Source organism: Suricata suricatta, chromosome X, assembly GCF_006229205.1.
Source record: "Suricata suricatta isolate VVHF042 chromosome X, meerkat_22Aug2017_6uvM2_HiC, whole genome shotgun sequence".
Classification (NCBI taxonomy): Eukaryota; Metazoa; Chordata; class Mammalia; order Carnivora; family Herpestidae; genus Suricata; species Suricata suricatta.
In genome coordinates this window covers 18,341,551-18,360,448 of record NC_043717.1, presented here as the reverse complement: position 1 = coordinate 18,360,448, position 18,898 = coordinate 18,341,551, and the positions used below count along the sequence as shown (strand labels likewise).

Genomic DNA, 18,898 nt, shown 5'->3' with positions numbered 1-18,898 from the left:
AATCTGGCCATTTGTAGGAAAGTGGATGGACCTTGAGGGAGTCATGCTAAGCGAAATAAGTCAGGCAGAGAAGGATAGATACCATATGTTCGCACTCATAGGTCTAACAGGAAAACAGGAGAAACCTAATGGAGGACCAGGGGGAGGGGAAGAGGGAAAGAGAGTTGGGGAAAGAGAGGGACGCAAAACTTGAGAGACTATTGAATACTGAACACGAACTGAGGGTTGAAGGGGGAGGGGGAGGGGGGGGAAGAGGTGGTGGTGATAGAGGAGGGCACTTGTGGGGAAGAGCACTGGATGTTGTATGGAAACTAATTTGTTAATAAACTACTTAAAAAAATAAAATAAAATAGTAGATCTTGGAAACAAATCCAACAACTAGCGATAACAGCTGAATAGAATTTATACTTCATCCATACAATGTATTTAATTAAAAATTTTCAGGGCGCCTGGGTGGCTCAGTTGGTTAAGCAGCTGACTTTAGCTCAGGTCATGACCTCACAGTCCGTGAGTTCGAGCCTCGCATCGGGCTTTGTGCTGACAGCTCAGAGCCTGGAGCCTGTTTTGGATTTTGTGTCTTCCTCTCTCTCTATTCCTCCCCTGCTCATTTTCTCTCTCTCAAAATAAAAAAAATTTTAAAAAATTAAAAAAATTTTTTCAAGTAATATTTAATGCATTGGAAAATGCTTACAGTAGAAGGCTCAGTAAAAAAGATTATACCAAACCATACATGTTATATATATGTGCCCATATATACATATGTATATGTATACACATGTGTGTGTATATATTCTGATCCCGATTTTTAAAAAAATGTATTTGTCCTTTGAAATTAGACTTAAAACAAGTATTCCAAATATGTAAGATAAACATCATAGAACCTCAGATATAAATTTAAATGTATGATATAAAATTAAATATAAAAAGTCCTGATAGTTTCCATTCTAAATGGGGTGATAGGTTGTCACACATACCCGCTAGAGTACAAAAACTCTACTTTGAAGACTGAATCCTACTTTGGTCAGTAGAATCTGATACCAAACTTAACTAGGAATAATTTCTGTCCTGTTTCAAACATGAAGTAGGTATTTTCTAATTTTTCTTTAATTGAATATTTTACAGGAAGAATTGAATACTTTGCTCTCCTAATGGTATGGAAATTTTACATGGTTACAATGACAGGAGAAAAACAATAAAGTATAATTATTTATAGTCTGTTCTTCCTCCCTACCTTCTAGATATAAAGGATACTTTTCTCACTCTATCTTATCATTATTCTTTTATGTTCCCTTGTCCTCGAGTTCTTATGTATTTTTCACCTGTTAGAGTTTATTTATTACTATGAGTCATCCGAAATCAGTTTTAGAATGAGAATAAGTATAAGTATAGAAAATGAAAATGTTCATTTGCCTTCCATTTTCCCAGAAATATTCTTTTTTTTTTTTTTTTTTTAAGGAGGAGGAGGAGGTGGCTTTATTGGGCGGAGGGCACTGCACAAGGCCAACATGAGGGCAGCCTGGGGGGCGCCCTACACATCACTCAAAGAGGGGCAAGGGTGGGGGGATGGGGAGGGGGGAGTGGTTTGCTAAGAAAGATCAACCAGAACATGGTTCCTTGGGCAGCTTCCCGATGGTCTCCTTGAAGGCAAATGTGGTCACTACAGGTAGAGCCCCTCGGGTGCCTTCTTGTTTTTTATAAAGAACACTTTCTTTAGATTTTTTGAAGTCTTCGTTTGTTACTTTCATTCTGCGCTCTCTCAAGGCCATCAGACGGGCTTCTGTACAGATGGCCTTGATGTCGGCCCCGGAGAGGTCATCTGTAGCCATGATCAAGTCTTCCAGGGTCACGTCATCGGCCAGCATCAACCTGCTTGTGTGGATCTGAAAGATGCGCTTCTTAGTCTTTTCATCGGGCAGGGGGAACTCAATTTTCCTGTCCATGCGGCCTGGTCTGATAAGTGCTGGATCCAAAGTTTCTATCCGGTTTGTGGCTGTGATAACTTTCACGTCACCCCTTGAATCAAATCCATCCAACTGGTTCAACAGTTCCAACATTGTTCGCTGAATTTCTCTTTCACCACCGGAATTTGAGTCGTATCTTTTTGTTCCAATGGCATCAATTTCATCAATAAACACAATGGATGGCGCATGTTCTTCCGCAACTGGAAACAATTCCTGAATGAGTTTGGGCCCATCACCCAAATACTTCTGAATAAGTTCAGAGCCAACCACTCTTACGAAAGTGAAGTTTGGTTTGCTACTGCTTTGGCTAATAAGGTTTTATCTGTGCCAGAAATATTCTTTATTCATAGTTTTAAAAAAATTTAATGTTTATGTTTTGAGAGAGAGTGAAAGAGAGAGAGAGAGAGAGAACAAGCTGGGGAAGGGCAGAGAGAGAGGGAGACACAGAATCTGAAGCAGGCTCCAGGCTCTGAGCTGTCAGCACAGAGCTGGATGTGGGGCTCAAACCCACAGTTTGTGAGATCATGACCTGAGCTGAAGTTGGATGCTTAACTGATTAAGCCAACCAGATGCTCCTATTTATTTATAGTTTTAAAAGAGCACATTAAAGGGGTGCCTAGGTGGCTCAGTTGGTTAAGTGACTAAGTGGATTTCTGCTCTGGACCTGATCTCATGGTTCCTGGTATTGAGCCCTGCATCAGGCTCTGTGCAGACGCCTACTTGAGATTTTCTCCCTTCCTCTCTCTCTCTTTGCCCTTGCCTTGCTTGCACTCAGTCTCTCTCTCTTTCTCAAAATAAATAAACATTTTTTACTGGAGGGCACTTAAGGGGAAGAGCACTGGGCGTTGTATGGAAAACAATTTGACAATAAAATATTATGGAGAAAAAAAAAGAGCACATTAAAAGTATTACAATATTTTTTGGTTTAGTTTTGAGACAGAGACAGAGCACCAGTGGGGGAGGGGCAGAGAGAGAGGGAGACACAGAATCTGAAGCAGGCTCCAGGCTCTGAGCTGCCAGCACAGAACCTGATATGGGGCTCGAACCCACAGACTGCGAGATTGTGACCTGAGCCAAAATCAGACACTTAGCTGCTTGAGCTAAGCCAGGCGCCCCTAAAAATATTTTTAAAAGCAAAATATAGAAACTGGTTGGGTCAAACTCATTAAGTAACTTTATATATTATATATTAAAAATTTTTTAAATGTTTATTTATATTTGAGAGAAAGCAGAGGGAGGTGGAGACAGAATCCGAAGCAGGCTCCAGGCTCTGAGCTAGCTGTCAGCACAGAGCCCAATGTGGGGCTTGAACTCACAAACCGCAAGATCATGATCTGAGCCCAAGTTGGATGCTTAACCGACTGAGCGACCCAGGTGCCCTGACTTTACATATTTTAAAATGTGTTTGTAAGACAGACTATAGCATGTTACAGAAAATCACAACATGATATTTGAAAGGTACTGGTGAATTGGCTGGACAGACTGTGTTCTATAGTCATGTATAAGTAAAAGTGAATTTCTCATTCCAGAGATGCACACTGGCGTAAATCAGGATTCAGATGGAATATTGAAGGTATGCCGCTCAGAACCATTGTTAACTCAGAATAAGAAACTGCACGGGGACAAACACTCGGTGACTTAGAAAGGAGACACGGAAAATGCACAATTTGTGAAATGCTTTGTTAAGGAGCTGCAGGTATGGAAGTATGGCCCTAGTCCTCTTTAGCCCTCAACTGGGCAGTTAATGCCCCGATTTTGGTCACACGTATGTCTGAAGAAAAAGAGAAGAGAACAGCGGAGTAGCTTTCTTAAAACAACAAACAGCAAACACAGCTGAGAGCAGGTATTAAGATTCTAGGGGCTCAGTATTAAAATACTTTAGGGATTTAATGGTTACTTTTCTTTAAACAGTGTTTTTTGTGCACCTGTGCCCCCCTTCTTCTAAGCTCACTGAGGACGCAGCAGTGAACAGAACACATGAAGTCTCTGCCCTCGTGGAACTTACATTCTAGGGGAGAGTCATTCAACAAACAGATTAGCAAGAAGGTATTTACTGAGCCATCAGGCTGTTATAAGTGCTCTAAGCAAAATAAGTCAAATTAAAAGGGTAGAGGTCAATTGGAGTTGCTCTTTCAGATATGGCTACTAGCGAAGAGGCATCCGTGAAGGTTCCATTTTTTCATTGTTAATGTTTTTATTTTAATATATATATATAAATATTAAGCAAGTGGCATTTTCAAACATTAAATCATCATCACTTTTAATGGATTTAATTAACATTTTTGAACTGGACAGTAGTGTCAATATTTTAGAAATCTGTTCTTCTTGATGCCCGTGGCTTGATCTTTTCATCATCTTTTCTCTAGAATCTTCCAGCAAACTGCAGAATGCTCTTTCTGTTTCTCATCCTCCTCCTCGTGCAAGCCATCCTGTATATCAGGAGGTGACACTTAACTGGAACCCTGATGGGAGGAAGGAAGGGAACCCCATGGGCCGCTGAGTGTGGTTTGACAGCCCAGGCACCTGCACGCAGACTTTGATTTTGTTACTTCCTTCAGTGAAGCTCAGAAGTTTTCAAATTGTAGGGGATCTAAGAATCTGCTTATGGCTAGTACACAATGTATCCATTTGTTATGGACAATAAACTACTTGTTATGAGTAACTGAAGATTTTCATGTGATTTTTACTGTATGAAGTATGTTCTTTACGTGTTGAGTTTAGTAACCAAATCCCAAGTAGCCATCCTTTGTCGGCCTAGAAGCATCATTATGGCACGAAGGGTTGAAGCTAGGAAGGGGGGGGGAGAAAGGAATGTCGAGGCTTGAGTATTTGATTTTTGGGGTAGGAGATTCAGCAAATGCAGAGAACAAGGTAGAAAAACAATCGGCATTAACTTTACCAACCCAGAGATGATTACTGTTAATGTTTCGGTCTATATTCTCCTAGTCTTATTTCTTTCTAAAAACAGGATGATAAAGTGCCTATCATTCTACAGGCTCCTTGTTCATCTGTATTGGGTTATAAACCTTATGTGCCATCTCAGGCTTCTTTGACTATTTCCTTCTTTTTCTCGATTTGGTTAGCGTCCCATCTGCCCTGAGTCGCCCCTCAGCATTCGGCCCGAGAAGAAACACTGCTCTGTGGGCTGTGCCATCTGGCCTGCGGAGCAAGCGCCCCAGCGCCATTCAGGCTGGCTGGGCAGTGCGGCAAATGGCGAGAGGGAAGGGGCCATAGGAAGGAGCTGGTCGGTTAGATTTTCCTCCTTTCCTTCTCCTCTGGAGTGCTCTGAAATGCAAATCCTCCTGGCAACGCTTCTGGAGAAGTCCTGTGTGCCGAGTGAACACATCTGCTGAGTGGCCCGCTGTGCTCTTCATGGTTCCTTGTGCAGCAGCCATCATGTGAGTTAATGCATCACATGCATTACACAGTCCTCTGCAGCCTTCCTCGCCCTGCTTCCCCCCAAGTCTGCTCTTCCAGAATCAAATTTAGTATCTTAATCCTTGCCTGTTGGACCTGGGGTAACATGACAGAAGTTTAATGACACATTGTGCAGATTTTGGTATGAAATAAATTTTGGCATTTCCTAAATTATCTTTATTCAGTGTTGTTTTTTTATCTTTTTTAAATGTCTTATTTGTTTGGTTTTTTTTGAGAGAGCACATTCAAGCGAGAGGGGGACAGAGAGAGGGAGAGAGAGAGAGAGAGAGAGACAGAGAGAATCCCAAGTACCAAGTAGGCTCCACACTTTTAGCGCAGGGCCTGATGCGGGATTTAATCTCATGAACTGTGAGATCCTGACCTGAACCAAAATCAAGAATCTGGTGCTTCACTGACTGAGCCACCCACACATCCTAAGTGTTATTTAAAAAACTTTTTAATGTTTATTTATTTTTGAGAAAGAGCTACAGTGCAAGTGGGGGAGGCGCAGAGAGAGGGAGACACAGAATCTGAAGCTGACTCTAGGCTCTGAGCTGTCAGCACAGAGCCTAATGTGGGGCTTGAACCCACGAACTGTGACATCATGACCTGAGCCGAAGTCAGATGCTTAACCAACTGAGCCACCCAGGTGCCCCCTGCACCAAGTGTTTTTATTTTAATAAGAAAACAATTTGTGGTTTATGGTGAAATGTACAGATCATAAGTTCATTGAATGTATAAATGTATACACATGTGACCGACATCTGTATCAAATATAGACTATTTCTATCTCTCAAGAGAGCTCGTTTTTGCCCCATCATTAAATACTATTCAGCAATATCCTGGCTGTAATTGTCCAGTGCTCCTTTGTTGAGAATTCACTGCTGAAACTCAGGTTTCAGGGTTTTGCTGGAAAGAACAACATATGCTGAATAATGAGGCACAGGGTCAAATTCAATTGTTATAAAACATTAGATAGATAACCTTGGGCAAGTCATTGGAATGCCTTGGATCTCTTTCATTAAATGTCAAACAAAAGGGTCAAATTAAGTTAACTCTTACTGTTCACCTCGACTATCCTTTGGAAAGTTCCTTTTCTTCTTTACTTTATGAGTCTAGTAGTGGGGGCTTCTTAAAGCAACTTCTGTGCTCTGGGCGTCATCATCAAGAGCCAATTCATTCATCTTGGAAACAGTGACCTTATGTTTTCTGTTCTCTCCAGAGTTTCGGTGTGGCCACCCTGGAGTGTGGGGGATTATCTCCACACCCCACTTCCTTTTATAGCTCAGTGAAATGAGAGCAACATGTGGTAGAATTAATGAGAGTCTTCCTTGGGCCAGGCAAGGTGAATTGCCTCTTTGTTTCTTCTCAGGCTTCCGTCTCGGGTTGTGTGAGCTGAGGGGAGGGTTCACTTGGGGATAAAGTAGGTGCGGAATGATTGTGTTTCCTTGTGATAAATAAGAAGTTAGTCAAGGCTGTAAGAATAGTTGTTGTACAGGGCTATAGTGACACGGATGTGTGTTTGTGTATTGCATAAAGGTGTTCAGAGAAAGAGGAGGTACCATGTGGCCTAGAGGTGACTCTGGTTTGTCAGAACTATTCCTCAAGCACATTCATACATTCTTTGATGCGGTTTTGCACACAACCACCCACACCCAGATCCACACCCACACTGCATTTTATTAATAGCTAAGTTATAAAAAAAAACTGTCTTGTTTTCCACTCATTCTTCTTCTTCTTTTTATTTTTTTATAAAGTTACTAGGATGGAACAATTGGAACTTGGCAGTGGTTTCATATTTGCTTGGACTGTCTCATGTGAATTGATTGGAGTCTTGTTCATGTTCTTTCAAAGAATAAATTATTGGCCATTTAAGTAGATAGTTTAGGATTTAAAATGGATATGGCATTTCTACTATAATTTGGTTTGGAATGATTCATACTAGTTGAAAAATTTTTAATGATGTTCACTTATGAATACCTAATTTGTCACTTTTTTAAGGGTTCTCAGAGAGTTGTAGGCATTCACGAGATTTATTATTAGCTGTTTCTTCTCTTCATGACTTGGATTCTGAACTATTTTTGAATTAAAGAAGAAACACTGGAATGCATAATCTCCAATAGTTTGATCTTGAGAAAATGACAATAACATTTACTTATGCAAACTTCCACGGGAGAACAGAAAATGAGTATTTTTAGTATATACTGTAAAAAATCCAGTTTCTCATTAATTTTTATTAGCACTATTTGTACTTGGTTTATAAAAATTTATTGGTGCCATTAGGAAAAATGAGCTATGTTAATCCATTTTTAGGTAACATTTTAGGTTTTAAACTTTTTTTTTAAATTTCTAGCCAGTTGTTGTCTTCCTTGTATGTTCTCTAGGTAATTTTTTCAGTCCCTAAGTGGATTTGCCCTGTTTAGTTATACTTTAATGTATTAATCCATTTGCATGCAGGATGATGGCTCCAATCAATTGGGAAGTATTTCACCACAACCCAGAGGAAACTAACCAGGCCACAACTCCTATAAGCCATGACCTTGGCCTCTTTCCTACATAGACGGCAAGAAATACTCTCATTTCCTTTGTCACACAAAGTGATTAGAAAGGAAAAGGAGAGGAATGTATTGCCCTGATAGATTATACTATTGTTCCCCAATACTGGCTCCTGTAAATGAGAAGTTTATACGTCCTTGCTTGGTGTCGTTTGAGTGGCTGTGCCACCCTGAAGGTCGAGTTTACGATACTACCACAGTGCTGCCAATACGTATGAGCAGGAAATACGTGTTTGTTGTTACAGTCTTGAGATTTTTGAGATTTCCCACTTTAGGGCCAAGCTGACTAATTCACTTGCTCTCTCAAGGTGTGAGGAGGGACCTCGGGATATTCTAGGATAGGAAGTAGAGATCTTACATGCATGTTTTGTTCTGTGGCTTCACAAGTGCATGGAACCTGAGAGATTATTTACACCATTGACTTTCAACTTTTTGGCCACAACCCACAATAAAAAATGAATTTTACGTTGTAACTCTGTATACTCAAATACGTTTCATATATGTGTGTCTAGACATAGCACATATGGAAACACATATGCATAATATATTTGTAAATAGCTACATACATGGAAACAAGTTTCACAAGAAACAATTCTTACTCTTATGTGTACTTGAATCCTTTTCTATTCTGGCTTATTTCTTTAAAAATGATGCTTTTGATGTGTTAAATCAATTTTAGAGTTCACTAGTGGGTCTTAATCTGCAGCTCAAAAAACTAGTGATTTAGAGAGAACCCTTCGTTATAAAATGACAAAGAGGTAAAAGAGAGTGTCCTTACTCGCAGTCACACTGCCATTACTTGAAACTTGACAAAATTTAGATGCATTTCTAAACTTCGCACACTGAAAATGTTTTTATCTGTTTGTAAGGGAAGAATGCAGGCCACTCAGCTATGAAATAAAGAGAATTAAAGTTTGTCATTGCTTTACAATTGGGAACTGATACATGGGCATTAAAATCAGTAGCTGACAAAAATCAAGTCAAAAGATATATGTGTAAAAAACCCCTACAGTACCACAGACATTGGCAAGGACAAACCAAAGATGAGCTCTCATAAAATACTAAATAAAGGAGCTTTTGTGTTATCCATGTTTTTGCTTCCATATCCATTCCGATTTTTTACAATCGACTTGTTCTGTTACTGACGCGTCTGTTCAAATCTCCCATTTTAAATAGGCTTTTGTGGATCTTGCCTTGTTGTTCTGTTAATTTTTGCTTTAATTATTTTTTTGCTGTATCTTATTGTGTACTTATCTTCCTGGTAAACTATACCTTTGATTTATATAAAGTGATTAACTTATCTCTGGGAATACTTTTTACTTGTGCATTTTCAGGTAGTACTATAGCGACTTGCTCATTTATTTATTCATTTACTTATTTAATTTTAAGTAGCCTGCCTTGGATTCTGTGTCTCCCTCTCTCTCTGCTCCTCCCCTACTCGTGTTCTCTCTTGTTCTCTCTATCAAAAATAAATAAACATTAAAAAAATTAAAAAAACCAAAAGAGTCACAGGCTCTCCCAGCGGAGGCAGCCAGGCACCCTGCTGTTCCAGCTTGCTTTTGACCATTTGCTTGCCATAGTTTTCTCTATCTTTCTGCCTTAACATTTTTCTATACTTAGTTTTTAGATATTTTCTTTTGATTAAAATGTAGTTCTTTGATTAAAATGTTTTTCTAAGAACCTTTGTCTTTTAAGTGGGGCACTGGATTGATTTATATTTCAAAGAATTAATAACAAGTTTTGGTCTTAATCATCCTATTTTGTGCTTTTTATTTCTTTTATTGCCTTATTTCATATTGAGTACTTTTTAAATCATGCTAACTCTTTTCTTTCTGTTAGTTTTGAAAGTTATGCACTTTTTTCCTTTTAGCAGTGTCCCTAGAATTACAGTATGCTTATTACCTAACTTATCAAATCTAAAACTGATAGGTTCCTTTATTTTTCTCCTGGACAGCATAAGGGTCTTAGAACACTTTTAATTTCATTACTTTCTCCCTCAGTTATAAGTTATTCTTGTTTTGTATCTCAACTATGTTTTAATCTCAAAGAACATTGCTATTTTGTTTTAAAAACTATATATATATATATATAGTTTATTTGTTTATTTTGAGAGAGGCAGAGAGAGTTCACAGGGCAGGGACAGAGAGAGAGGGAGAAAGAATCCGAAGCAGGCTCCGCGTAGTCAGCACAGAGCCTGATGCAGGGCTCGAACTCATGAACTGCAAGATCATGACCTGATCCGAAATCTAGAGTCAGATGCTTAACCAAGTGAGCCACACAGGTGGCCCCCACATAATATATTTTTAGATTTACCCATATATCCATTTTTTCTTGGCTCTTGTATTCTTTGTTCCTTCTTAATTATTTCTTCTGGAATGTTTTTTTTTTTTCCCTGCCTGAAATACATTCTTTAGAATTTCCTTTAGTGAGATTTTTTTGGAGGAAAATTCTGTCAATTTTTGTCTGTCTTGAAATGTTTTCAATTTATAGTCGCTCTTGAGCATTATCAGAATAGAATTGGTGGTTCCTCCTGGTCAGCCCGCTGATTGTGTCTCTTGTGAAGGAGTCCGCTTTCAGTCTCATTCATCTGAGCGCGGTGCAGTCTGTTCTTATTTTCCACTGGTTGCTTTTGAGCTCTTGTCTTTGTGTTAGATGTTTTACAGTTTCCCTATGATGTGTCTGTGGTAAAATCCTTACATAGATATCCTGGTTGAGACTCACTGAGCTTCTTGCATTTGTGTATGTTTTTCATGAATTTGCATCCACTAACCTTTTTCTTCTTCTGTACTTTCTTTGTTCTTCTGGAACTCTACTTAAAGATGTATTAAACCATTTCACTCTATACTCCATATAGTCTCGTAAATGCTTTTATTAACTTTATTTATTTTTATATTTCTTTGCAGCATTCTGGACATTTTCTGCTGACCTGTGTATCAGTTTCCTAATTCCCTTTTGCTATGTGTAATTTGCTGTTAAACTTATACACTGAGTTTTAAAGTTTGGATTGTAGTTCTTTGGCTACATTTTCAAATCTCCTTGGACACTCATTATGATTTCCAGTAAAGATAATTTCAAGCTTGTCTTTTATTTAAGCATAGTGAGAAGAGTTGTTTTAGTTCTGTATCTTATAATTCATTCCTTAATTTGCAATCTTTGAGAGTTTGTTTTTACATCTCTTACTCTTAATTATGTTATCTTTTTTCATGGAGCTTTGTTATTTTTTTCAGTGTTATGGTCATTGTTCTTGAAAAAGGCAAGGGTTTCTTTTTGTTAATGATGTTTATTTATTTTTTAGAGAAAAAGAGAGAGGGAGAGAGAGAGGAGAAAGAGAGAATAAGTGGGAGAGGGGCAGAGAGAGAGGAAGACAGAGGATCTGAAGCAGGCTTGCCCTGACAGCAGGGAGCCTGACGCGGGGCTCAACCTCGGGAACCGCACGACGAGATCACGACCTGAGCTGAAGTCGGACACTCAACTCAATGAGCCACCCAGGCACCCCAAAGTATGGCTTTCTATTGAAGCCTAGGAATGATATTTCTTCCTCCAAATAGAACTTGCACTCACATATGCTCCATTCCTACCATCACTAACAGTGGCTCTCAAATTTGATTGCCTGTAAAATCATCTGAGGAACTTTAAAAAATGCCCAAGCTGTACTATTGACTACTTATTATTTAATAAAAAATTTATTAAGTTTTTCACCTTAATTCCAATATAGTCAACATCCAGTGTTATATTAGTTTCAGGTATTTAATATAGTGCCTCAACAATTGTTTTTTTAATCAAATTTTTAATTTTAATTGCAGTATAGTTACCATATAGTGTTATAGTGGTTTCAGATGTACAATATAGTGACTGAGCAATTCTGTGCATTACTCAGTGCTCATGGCGGTAACTATACTCTTGATCCCCATTACCTGTTTCATCCATTTCCGCCCCCCTCCCCCACCTCTGGTAACCATTAGTTTGTTCTCTGTAGTTTAAAGTCTGTTTTGTGATTTGTTTCTCTTTTTTCTTTGTTTGTTTTGTTTCTTAAATTCCACATACGAGGGAAATCATACAGTATCTGCCTTATTTCCCTTAGCATATGCCCTCAAGTTCCATCCGTGTTGTTGTAAATGGCAGATTTCCTTCTTTTTTATGGCTGAATAATATTCCATTGTATCCATATGTCAAATCTTCTTTATACATTCATCTATAGATGCACACCTAGGCTGCTTCCGTAATTTGTCTATTTTAAATAATGCTGCAATAAACAGGGGTACATATAACCTTTTGATTTAGTGTTTCTGTAGTCTGTGGCTAAATATCCAGTAGTGATAGGGTAGGGTCATAGGGTAGAACTATAGAGTATTTAAATGAGAATCTGGAGAAGTGGAATCCGGGCATCAGTAGTTTTTAAAGCTAGTCAGGTGATTTCAGTGAACATCCAAGGCTGAGAACTGCAGAGATGAAATAACATCTCTGAAGTTTTTTGGCCCAGTCAGGTGATTTGGATTTGGGCTGCGAACCTGTTGGTGGCTTACTTCTTAGTACAAAGTTTCAGAGATTTTCCCATCAGGCACCATTTGCTCAATACCACGGCAACTCTCCTTGCCATCTTGGAATGGAGATGGGGCTCGTTATCTTCTTCCTCGTGGTTCTCGCTCCTTGGAATCTCTGCTTAATGTAGGGAGGGTTTCCTAGTTGATTACCCACGTTGAGTGGGACCTGGGCTTTAACTTCTGTTTTCCTTTAATAATGAGCCTATAAAAAAAAGTTTATGGTTTCTGGGGAAGGGAAAATGCATTTACATCAAATGCAGTTTTTGTAATGTATTTATCTCTTTGAGCTATATTTTAGATTTTAGTCTTTTAATATCTAATTTTCTTGTCATCTCTTCAGTCTTTTTAGGTTGTTTTTCTTTGTAAATTTCATGCATTGGTGTTTATTTTCAGCCAGAGGTTATTCCAAAGAGTTTTGCCCACAATTATCCCAAATGGGGGGCTTGCCACCTGACCAGCAGACTGTGACCCAGCGCTTTAGGTTTTCACACCACCTTTACCACCCCCCCTCCCTGAGATACCACTGGGTTTGTTCAGTTTATTAGCATATTGAGGATTCCAGGTTGGTTCTTAACTTTGTTCCTCCAGCTTCAGCTTCTTAATATCTGCTAATTAATTTACCACTTACTAATACTCTTTTCAGTGTCCAGAATCTTGTTGCATGTATCTCTTCTCCTGTTCTCTTTGTCCTTAAAGGGCTATGTTTTCCGAAAATGTGTACTTAACTCTTCTTTGTGGACTTTCTTGAGGGACCAGAGGGGCAGAGTTAAATGCACGCGTGCGGTCTCTCAGTGTCTCATGCTTAACAGGAAGTCTCCTTAGGTGCTTTGTAACATACTCCTTCATGACTTCCATGGTCGTGCCTCTCTCTGCCTCACCTGGACTAAATCATCTGGTTTTAAGTGTTCATGGGAATTCTTTGGGTCACTCAGATAATCCAGGATGATCTCCCCATTTCAGGGTCCTTAACCTAATCACGTTCATAAAGCTTCTTTTGCATGTGAGATAACATTTTTCCAGGTCCTTGGGATTCGGATGTGAACATTTTTGCGGGCCATTACTATGACTGCCTATATCCACAGTAGTTAACATGATCTCTTCTGATTCCTGACCATAATTAGATTGGGCTAATTCATTAATTCTGGTATCTTTTTATTCCTGCTGTTCTCTCATGGTTCAGTTGGCATATGATAACTTTTTCCTGATGTCAAGAAAATAACAAAGATGAGGAATACAGGATTATAAGGGGTTTTGAGAGAGAATTTAATTCATCTCCCTCTGACACTTATGAATCATATGCAAAACACCTTTTACCTTATCCAATCATTCATTCATTAATTATTTGTACTAAAGCAAAAGGTAACAACAGTGAAAACTTAAAATGCTTTTTGAATTTTTATGGTGCTGCCCATGACAGTGTTGGTTTTATGAGGTAGAATTTCTTCCTGGAAGTTTTCATGTTGACCTCTGAAGAATATCTGTAGGGTCTGATGATTGAACTTCTAAATAAAAAGATGAATTATATTGCAGGTGGACCTTGCTATCTCTTGTTGCAAGAGCCTCTGGTTAACGCTTATGCATTATGAAATTGTAAATTGAAATTGGTTCACTTTTATCTGTCAGGGTCTTGGCATGTGTTAGGATTCATCAACATTTACTTCCATGTAAACTTCATCTCTTTAATTGCATATTACATTTAGTATCAGTAATGGAAATCACAATTTTATGTTCATAGGGTGTAATATCATCTTCCTTTTTCCCTTTTAGCTGGCAGCTGCTTCATTCCTATGTTGGGAAATAATGCATTGCATCATTTGTCAGTATTATTTCCAGTCTGACTTTTCCTCTTTTTAAGTTCATTATTCTTCCAGGTTCTTACTGAGGAGCTGTCTTCTCCCCATTCTAGTTCACCATTTCTGGCATTGTAATAATGCAGTCTCAGTCCTTTATGGGTGAAAAAGGACAAAAGCTACTTAAGGACCCAGTGTGTTCTGGGCACTGGACCGTGTCCATTAACCTGTCAGCATTTCCTGAGATGTGTTGGGCAGAATTAAGTATGTTCACAGATATTCTCTAAAAAACACCATTCTACAGTGGGGTAAATTCAGGGAAGGCTGGATTAAATGAAATTAAACTGGCATTTGTTTAATGGGAGGCTTGAGGAGGCTCCTGGGTGGCTTGGTCAATGACCGTCCAACTCTTTCTTTTTAAAAATTTTTATGTTTATTTATCTTTGAGCGAGAAAGAGAGAGAACACAAATGGGGAAGGGACAGAGAGAGAGGGAGACACAGTATCTGAAGCAGGCTCCAGGCTCTGAGCTGTCAGCACAGAGCCTGATGTGGAGCTTGAACTCACAAACTGTGAGATCGTGACCTGAGCCGAAGTTGGGCACTTAACTGCTGAGCCACCTCAGTGCCCCATAGCATCGAACTTAAAAAAAATTTTTTTAATGTCTTATTTATTATTGAGACAGAAACAGAGCATGAGCAGCAGAGGGTCTGAGAGAGAGAGACACACAGAATCTGAAGTAGGCTCAGGCTTTGAGCTGTGAGCACAGAGCCTGATGAGGGGCTCGAACCCATGAACCATGAGATTGTGGCCTGAGCCAAAGTTGACCTCTTAACTGACTGAGGCACCCAGGTGCCTCCATAGCATCCAACTCTTGATGTCAGCTCAGGTTTCCCCTGCCCTTCTCCCTGGCTCATGCTCTCTCTCTATATAAAATAAATTAATAAATTAAAATAAATAAATAAAGGGAAGGGAAGCTTGTTAGCATCTTTAATATCCAAATATACATTCAGATTTTCCCAAGGAAATATTTTATTTGATCAATTTAAGAGATTAACGTTCTTCAGAAGTTTGGGAAACACATTTAATAAATACCTATTTTAAACTCTCATAATTGCCTTTTCAGGTAAGTCTTAATTCTGTTTTTACAGCTGAAGAAACTAAGAGTTAGAGAAGTTGTTAGTTTTGTGACGATCAGAGAACTATGAGGTGAAATCTAGATGCAGACAGATCTGTGCTCTCTGAGAGCTGCCATTTATTCTTCCTGTCCCTTACTCCCTCCTTCTTTTCCTCTTAAGATTACATTTATCTGTTTAATTGATTATAAAATTAACATATATGTCCACTGAAGACTCTGGAAAACCAACAAAAGCTTAATGAAAAAAATAAAAATCACTCAAACGTCCCCTCTCAGAGATAATATTAGAGTTTTAGCATTTTAAATGTTTTAAACACATGTGGAAGTTATACCTTATATAGTATGGTATTTTTTTTTAGCAGAATCAAGATCCCACTTTCCATATTTTTAAACCTGTACTGTCAATTAATGTCAAGTAATGAAATAATCTCCTCCGATCCAGTTTTACTGGCTGTGAGTTTTCCCATGTCAGAGACACAACAAGTTTATTTAGTGAGTTCTTTGTCGTCGGGCCCGTAGGTTGCAGCCAGTTTTCACTATTGAAACTGTCACTGTTAGGAGCAGTTTAGCACATCGCGTCTTTCTTGTCTGGTTATTCCTTTGGAATTAACACACACTGCAGCGTAGGAGGAGGCTTGCTCTGGGCAACATAGGCTCTTATGTATTTATTTTTATTTCCTGACAATTTTATGAGTAACACATGCTTTTATTGGTTAGCTCATTATATTTCTGTTATTCCCTTTTGGCTGTTAAGCTTCCCTCCCATCAGTGGGACTAATTTCCTGTGCAGTTTTTCAATGGGTGAGGATTATTTTGCGTCCAGCTTTCTTGCAGGTTTTGCCTTAGGATATGACTTAGGCAGATTGATAACTGAGGCGAGGACTACAGTCTGCATATGATGACGAACAGCCCACATGGGTATTAAATCTATAGCCACAGGTTCCGTAGCTTCCTGTTTCGGTGTAGCAGCTTTCGAGTCGCAGCATGCATAGCAGATGGCGCTCACACGTTGGACACATCCGTGGGTGCGCGATGGACTTGATACAGTTCACAACCTGCTATGTACTATTACTCTCCTTTTCTCCTGCTTTGTAAGGCATTTTGCAATGCAAATTAATGGGAGCAGTGTTACAACAGGATGCCTACTCTAATTTATATCAAAACAAATAAGTCGCATCTGTCCTTAAAATGTTATTAGTAAGACATTATTTGCTATTTATCTGTAATAGTATATAATCTCTGCTTTAGTAGAGACTAAAATCAACAGTGCTTTAAACAGTATAGAAGTTCATTTATTTCTCAAATTAAAATCTCAGCAGTTATGGTAGCATCCTACTGAGAAGTCCTCAAGGGCCCAGACCCCTTCCTCTATCTGTGCTGCCATTCTTAGAATTTGACCTCTTGCAATATGGTCCAAGATGATTCTCCTAACTTCTGGATTCCAGCCAATATGGAAGGTATAAAATGGCAGCAGAGGGCCACATCATCGCTGTTAAGTACACAACCCAAAAGCTGTAAACTTTACTTTTCCCCATCTTCATTTGACCAGGGACATAGACACATGGCCTCGTACCTAGCTACAGAGGAGCATGGGGAGGCTGTGATTCTGGCTTAAAATCAGGGGTACTGTTAACCGTGAGAGAGAAGGGGGACAGTTAGAAGTGCCTACCATGGGATTTCCTCAGGGGTGTACTGCATCTGGGTACGTGGTAACACTGCCTTGACGAGCTCAGCCCCCCTGGATCAGTGATTTCTGTGGTAGCCAGTCTGTCCCCTCCTCGCTCCAGACTGGTTGACTTGAATTCCCCATGGTCCTGTCTCTAGGTCATTCACCACATCAGTGAGCTGAGCTGAAGATGGGAGATGCGGTTTGAGACTCACCTTGTTCAATATTTAAATTGGTCCTCTCTTCACAGTTCGACTTTTAATGGGAATTTAATTTGTGCTGGGGTCCTGACCTTAATGTGAATAAACCTAAATGGTTTTTGCATAGGGCTGGCCTTGAATCTGATCATATCGTCATATGAAACTGAGGGATAGTTGTTGAACGGTCTTTTGTTGTGACTGTTTTGATCCTCGGATGTTTGGGACCCATTTAGATCATGTGGAAAAAGATCCAAATAAGTAAACACTCAAATTAATGTATATTTTCTAGGTGCAACCTGACTCTGATTCGTGGGGTTTGGCAGTAGATCTGAATAACAAATGCTTCTGTATTGTAGAGCACAGCTCTGAAACTCAATGTGCTAGGCAGCTTCTTCAGCCTCAGGGAACGTAACCAGCTGATGAAGATAACAGTAATTAAACTCCTCCCCCCACATCCAATCCTTTTGCTAAATCTTCATTTTATAGAAATATGGAATTTTCTCTGATTTGTCTAGGGGAATATAGCTGGAGAAGGGCAGTTTCCTGCTTTCTACTGATTTCCTAATGCCCTTGCAGCTTTGTCTAGCTGTAGACCCTGATGACTTTTGACCTGTAGGCATAGGTCCTCTCAGTCACCATAAGGATGAGCTCCAGACCCGATCTATGTCCCCATTAGAGGGCATTTGGAATTAACCTGTGTTTGTTCCCAGTTTCAGACCTTCTTGGGACCACGGTCAGAGCATCATCTAAGCCCGGTCTTCCGTACGAATGCACCCCCCTCATTCCTGGTTCCCATCCCAGCTCCTGTCATGGGCTGAGCTTTGCCCTGCACCTTGGACTGCACTTAGGGCACTGAAAACTGGCCTAAAGCCCACCTCTGCCTATCTCTCTTTGATCTTTGGTTACAGATATGCCCTGTGTTTTGCTTAAACCCAGGCTTACCAACCTTCTCTTGAGCAGGAGGATGCTATATGCCAGCCTCTGCCCACTATATTGAACCCCTTGGTTATCAGTGCTTATGGGGATAGAGGCTTCTTTGGGCTGTGACAACTGAGCTGTAGGCCACACTTTGGGGGTCCAGCACTCCTAGGCCCTGTCTAATCCTAGTTTGCCTCACTGTCCCTGATGAATGTTCGTGGGTCTAGCATGCCTTCCAGCTGCCCTGAGTGAGACGTGATATATTATCTTTGCAACCTGTTCTGGTCTAAACTTCAGAGTTCAGTCATTTTCCTCTAGTAATCTTATAATATCCTTTTTTTTTTTTTTGAAAATGCCAATTCGGTGATTTTTTTCTTTTTTCTTTTTTTTCTTTTTCTTTTTCTTTTTTAAAATAGTTTATTGTCAAGTTGGTTTCCATACAACACCCAGTGCTCTTCCCCACAAGTCCTCTCCTCCATTACTACCACCTCTTTCCCCCCTCTTCCTCCCCCTTCAACCCTCAGTTCGGTTCGTTTTCAGTATTCACTAGTCTCTCAGGCTTTGCATTCCTCTCTCTCCTCCACTCTCTTTCCACCTTCCCCTCCCCCTAGTCCTTCATTAGGTTTCTCCTGTTCTCCTGTTAGACCTATGAGTGCAAACATGTGGTATCTGTCCTTCTCTGCCTGACTTATTTCACTTAGCATGACACCCTC

General features: G+C 39.6%; 1 long non-coding RNA gene and 1 pseudogene across 1 annotated transcript; one reads left to right on the top strand and one right to left on the bottom strand.

Moving 5' to 3' along the window:
* Positions 1–1,595: 1,595 nt before the first annotated feature.
* Positions 1,596–3,127, bottom strand: LOC115283346 (annotated as a pseudogene).
* A 364-nt stretch (positions 3,128–3,491) lies between these two features.
* LOC115283710 lies at positions 3,492–4,527 on the top strand. The gene is made up of 3 exons (XR_003905055.1): positions 3,492–3,534; positions 3,873–4,007; positions 4,328–4,527. It is a non-coding gene; the product is annotated as an uncharacterized LOC115283710 (long non-coding RNA).
* Positions 4,528–18,898: the final 14,371 nt, after the last annotated feature.